The sequence below is a fragment of the Hylobates moloch genome, unplaced genomic scaffold (genome assembly GCF_009828535.3).
Source record: "Hylobates moloch isolate HMO894 unplaced genomic scaffold, HMol_V3 SCAFFOLD_29, whole genome shotgun sequence".
Lineage (NCBI taxonomy): Eukaryota > Metazoa > Chordata > Mammalia > Primates > Hylobatidae > Hylobates > Hylobates moloch.
Window position 1 is genome coordinate 2,317,010 of NW_026652304.1, and position 6,000 is coordinate 2,323,009.

The 6,000-nt window shown below is 42.0% G+C and overlaps 1 protein-coding gene across 4 annotated transcripts in view; it reads right to left on the reverse strand.

Annotated features, from left to right (window-relative positions):
- LOC116463232 (A-kinase anchor protein 12) overlaps nt 1-6,000 on the reverse strand; it is a 115,419-nt gene that overhangs the window by 16,675 nt on the left and 92,744 nt on the right. The window lies entirely within an intron of this gene.

The window sequence follows — 6,000 nt, forward strand, 5'->3', positions numbered from 1 at the left end:
AAAACAACTAGCGTGGCCTGAAATGTCAATGTCACAGAAGGACGAAAATCAAGCAAAAACACAATGGGGTTTTGTATGGCAATGGCCAAGGCATGGTGGAACCTGCTCGTGGGTTTGGCTTGGTTGTAAAGAGCTTTAAGTTCTTGAGTATTCGCCCATGAGGGTATCAGTCAAGTTCCCATCACAAAGCCATCACTTATAGAGCCTTATGGGCTAGAAGGTGGAGCTCACCTGCTCCCTCCAACTGGGACTTCAAAAATAGTCATCTGTGAGAATGCAAATGGACAACCACTTGGGAGGACAGTCTGTGGTTTCTTTTCATACTGAACACACTCTTACCATATGACCTGGCAATCATGCTCCTTGGTATTCACCCAAATGAGTTGAAAATTTATGTCCACACAAAACATCTGCACACAGATGTTTATAGCAGCTTTATGCATAATTGCCAAAACTTGGAAGCAATCAGATGTCCTTCAATAAGTGAGTGGATAAAGTATGGTATATCCAGAGAACAGAATACTATTCAGCACTGAAAAAAAAACTACCACTGGGCGCGGTGGCTCATGACTGACTGTAATCCCAGCACTTTGGGAGGCCGAGGTGGGTGGATCACGAGGTCATGAGTTCAAGACCAGCCTTGTCAAGATGGTGAAACCCTGTCTCTACTAAAAAAAAAAAAAAAAAATACAAAAATTAGCCGGGCATGGTGGTGGGCGCCTGTAATCCCAGCTACTTGGGAGGCTGAGGCAGAGAATTGCCTGAACCTGGGAGGCAGGGCTTGCAGTGAGCTGAGATCGCGCCACTGCACTCCAGGCTGGGCAACAGAGCAAGACTCTGTCTCAAAAAAGAAAAATTAGTTATCAGGCCATGAAAATACATGGAGGGAACTTAAATAATATATAGCTAAGCAAAAGAAGACACTCTGAGGAAGATACACAATGTATGATTCCAAATATATGACATTCTGAAAAAGGCAAAACTATGGAGACAGTAAAAAGAGCAGTGGCTACCAGGGGTTGGGGGGAGGAAGGGATGAATATGTGAAGCACAGATGATTTTTATGGCAGTGAAGCCATTCTGTATGACACTGTAATGGTGGGTACACATCATTATGTATTGGCCCAAACCCACAGAATGCACACCACCAAGAGTGAGCCCTAATGTAAACTATGGACTTTGGGTGATAACCATGTGTCAATGTAGGTTCATTGATTGTAACAAACGACCCATTCTGGTGGGAATGTTGATAAGGGTTGGGGGAGGCTATGCAGACACTGGGGCAAGGGACACATGGGAATTCTCCGAACTCTCCACTCAATTTTGCTGTGAACCTGAAACTGCTCTTAGAAATAGTCTATTTTTAAAAATGGTCATATGACTTGATCAATGTCATATAGGTGTGTGGCATCTCAGGAGGGCCAAAGGCTGGCTGGGGAGTGCTTAGAGTGAAGGCACTAAAGAAGCAAAATACACAGTTTGTCTTTTTGAAAGAAAAGTCAATTTCATACATTTTTAAAGCATAAACGTTCTTATTTTCCATAAATCATTACAACTTTTTATAGTTCATAAGCGCCACTTACGGCAAGAACAAGTATTTCGATATGTCAGCTCCTACACTTAGATGGAAAAACTGCTTTATGTCTAATGTGGACAGCAATTTGAATTCTATTTCAGTGTGAAAGGCAGAGTTTATTCATAGTTACAGTCATGCATCGTTTTGAAAAGGAAAGAGTGCATACATCCTACCCACCCACTCACAGATACTGATTCAAAAGATCACCCGAGCATCATTTTACAACCATCAAAGTGAAAGCTGGGTAAAGCAGGAATCGTAAGGGTGCTAAAGTGCTAAATGGAGGGGAGGGGAGGATATTTATATGCTTATTGTTGAAAGGGAGGGAGAAAAGCCCAATTCTATAGTGGAGAAATTGGAAAACACCTTAACATCAGCCTACAAGGGACAGATGGACACTGCATGCAATACCCTGAGAAGGACACAACATCACCTTTGCAGGATTCTGGCTTAGAATGAATAACCTATGGCCAGGTGCAGTGGCTCACGCCTGTAATCCCGGCACTTTGGGAGTGTGAGGTAGGCAGATCACCTGAAGTCAGGAGTTCGAGACCAGCCTGGCCAATATGGCGAAACCCAGTCTCTACTAAAAACACAAAAATTAGCCGGGCGTGGTGGTGGGTGCCTGTAGTCCCAGCTACTCAGGAAGCTGAGGTGGGAGAATCGCTTAAACCCGGGAGGCGGAGGTTGCAGTAAACTGAGATCATGCCACTACACTCCAGCCTGGGCAACAGAGCAAGACTCCGTCTCAGGGGAAAAAAAAAAAAAAGAATGAGTAACCTAACCTAAATTGATTTAGGCAAAAGAAACATCAAATAAGGAATGAGTAGAAATGGGGAGAGAACTTATACTTTGAACATATCAAAGTCTAAAAGACAAAAGCTATAGAAGTCTTCCAGATTAAAAGAAGCTGAAAAGACAACAACAACACAAAATCTCTGACCCTAGGGTGGATCTTGTAATGCAAAGAGGAATGCTTTAAAATGGACATAATTAGATTAACTGACAAAATTAGAAGCAAATTATAGAAAAGTTCTGTAATAACGTAAATGTATGGTATTGAGAACTGTCAATAACTCTACTGTGGTTATGAAAGGGAATATCCCTATTCTTGGAAAATACACACTGAAATATTTAGGGGTAAAGGACCATGATGTATGTAACTTACTTTCAAATGCTTCCCTATTTTTTTTTTTTTTTTTGAGACGGTGTCGCTCTGGTACTCCCAGGCAGGAGTACCATGGCATCATCTTGGCTCACTGCAGCCTCCGCTTCCAGGGCTCAAGCGATTCTCCAGCCTCAGCCTCCCGAGTAGCTGGGACTACAGGTGTGAGCCACCAACTCCTGGCTAGTTTTTGTATTTTTAGTAGACACAGGGGTTTCGCCATGGCTGGCCTTGAACTCCTGAGCTCAAAGCAATCCGCCTCAGTCTCCCAAAGTGCTGGGATTACAGGTGTGAGCCACTGTGCTGGGCCTTCTTCAGTGAATTTATTAATATATCTCATACCTACGTGAGTTATAACAGAAACCTGTGGACTGATGTTTGTTTTGTTTTCCAACAAAAAGAGAGTAAATATAGCAAGTGAGGGAAAATGTTGACAATATCCCACTATTTGGGATAGGTGAATCTGAGTAAAGGGTATGGGTGTTCTCTGTATTCATTTTAGTTTTCCAGCTTTCTGTATGTTTAAAGTTATCTTTCTTTCTTTCTTTTTTTTTTTTTGAGATGGAAACTCTTGTTGCCCAGGCTGGAGTGCAATGGCGCGATCTCGGCTCACTGCAACCTCCGCCTCCCAGGTTCCAGTGATTCTTCTGTCCCAGCCTCCCAAGTAGCTGGGATTACAGGCACCCGCCCCCATGCCTGGCTAATTTTTTGTATTTTTAGTAGAGCCAGGGTTTCACCATGTCTCTACTAAACTGTAGAGACTGGTCTCGAACTCCTGACCTCAGGTGATCTACCCACCTCAGCCTCTAAAAGTGCTGGGATTACAGGTGTAAGCCACCGGACCTGGCCTGAAGTTATTTTTTTTAAAAAAAATCACTTGGAAGAATGCACTCGGAATTGCAGATAACTACTAAAAATTATAGAAAACAACAAAATATAGAGTGATGATTTACCCAACTTGATTTTAGAGGAGGATATCCGATATTTGCTTCACATTACATACCCTAATATAAATTTTATCTATGTATTAAACAACAGGAAAACGACTTAACTTTCCCCCACCAAAGCAAGAAAAAGAATTCAGGCAGAGGGGAAGAAAATTAAAGAGCAGAAGTTCTGGGGACAGACTGGTGTTTAAATTTTAGCTGTACCACTTACTAGCACCGGGCCCTTGGGCAAAATCTCTGTTCTTAGACATTTCTCAAAAGAAGACATACAAACAGCAAAGAAACATATGAAAACAATTCTCAGCATCACTAATTATCAGAGAAATGCAAATTAAAACCACAATCTTGCACCAGTCAAAATGGCTATTTTTTATTATTTATTTATTTTGAGACGGAGTCTCGCTCTGTCGCCCAGGCTGGAGTGCAATGGCGTGATCTCAGCTCCACTGCAACCTCCGCCTCCTGGGTCCAAGCAATTCTGTCTCAGCCTCCCGAGTAGCTAGGACTACAGCCGCACGCCACCACGCCTGGCTAATTTTTATATTTTTAGTAGAGATGGGGTTTCACCATGTTGGCCAGGTTGGTCTCGAACTGCTGACCTCAGGTGATCCACCTGCCTCAGCCTCCCAAAGTGCTGGGATTATAGATGTGAGCCACTGCGCCTAGCCAAAATGGCTATTATTAAAAAGTCAAAAAACAACAGATGTTGGCACAGATGTGGAGAAAAGGGAACGTTTATACATTGCCAGTGGGAATGTAAATTAGTAAGAGAGCTATAGAAAACAATACGGAGATTTCTCAAGGAACAAAAAACAGAACTACCATTCCACACAGCAATCCCATTATTTGGCATCTACCCAAGAGAGATAAAATCAATTTATCAAAAAGATGTATGCACTTCTATGTTTCTTGCAGCACTATTCACACTAGCAAAGTCATGGAACCAACCCAAGTGTCCATCAAAGTTTGACTGGATAAAGAAAATGTGGTCCATATACACCATGGAATACTATGCAGCCATAAAAAAGAATGAAATCATGTCCTTTGCAGCAACATAGAAGGATCTGGAGGCCATTATCCTAAGTAAAATAACTCAGAAACAGAAAGTAAAATGCTGCAATATTCCTCATAAATGGTAGCTAACCAATGAGTACACAGGGACATAAAGATGGAAATAATAGACACTGGGGACTCTAAAAGGGAGGGAGGGTGGAAGGGAAGTGGGAGTTGAAAAATACTATTGAGTACAATGTTCACCACTCCGGTGCTGGGTACACCAGAGCCCAGACCTCACCATTATGCAATATATCCCGGTAACAAACCTATACATGTATCCCCTGAATCCAAATGAAAAATAAGGCCAGGTGCAGAGGCTCACAGGGCTGTAATCCCAGCACTTTGGGAGGCCGAGGCAGGAGGATTGCTTGAACCTGTGAGGTGGAGGTTGCAATGAGTGGAGATCGTGCCACTGCACTTCAGCCTGGGTGACAGAGTGAGTCTCCATCTCAAAAAACAAAAAAACAAAAAAACAAAAACAAACAAACAAAAAAAAAACCAGTAAAAATAAAAAGAAAATGAAAATCTCTGTTCTTAGTGTTTTCACCTATAAGTCACTTATATTATAGATGAGGACACTAAGGTTGGTTATGAGGATGAAGTATCAGTTGGCTTTCTATCAAAATAACAAAAACTTTAATATTTTTGCTTGTTTTCTTCAGAATAGAACGACTTGTTTTTCATTACTTTTTGCCAGTTCCAAACATAATCAGTATAAATTGTAGAAGACTTTAAAATACAGAGAATAGGGAAAATTTTTCATAAATACAACATCCAGATAATCACTACTTGTGTTGTTTTTTGAATAAAGTCTTCAAAACTAAGACCTAATGGCTGCACAATTTGTTTTTCTGTCCTCATGGTTAGATAATGTCCAATTTTCACCATCATGCTTTGTCACAAACATTCCCGAGTATAAAATCATTGTCCAAATGCCTGAATGAGTTTTGGACAGAAGAGGGCAGTATTGAACAACTTTCAGCTCTGCTGAACCAGCAAGCTCTTGATTTTCAGGACCAGAAGTCACTGAAAATCACCAATACAAAAAGTTGAAGGCCGGGCGCGGCGGCTCACGCCTGTAACCCCAGCACTCTAGGAGGCCGAAGCGGACGGATCACGAGGTCAGGAGATTGAGACCATCCTGGCTAACATGGAGAAACCCCGTCTCTACTAAAAAAATACAAAAAATTAGCCGAACATGGTGGCAGGCGCCTGTAGTCCCAGCTACTCGGGAGGCTGAGGCAGGAGAATGGCGT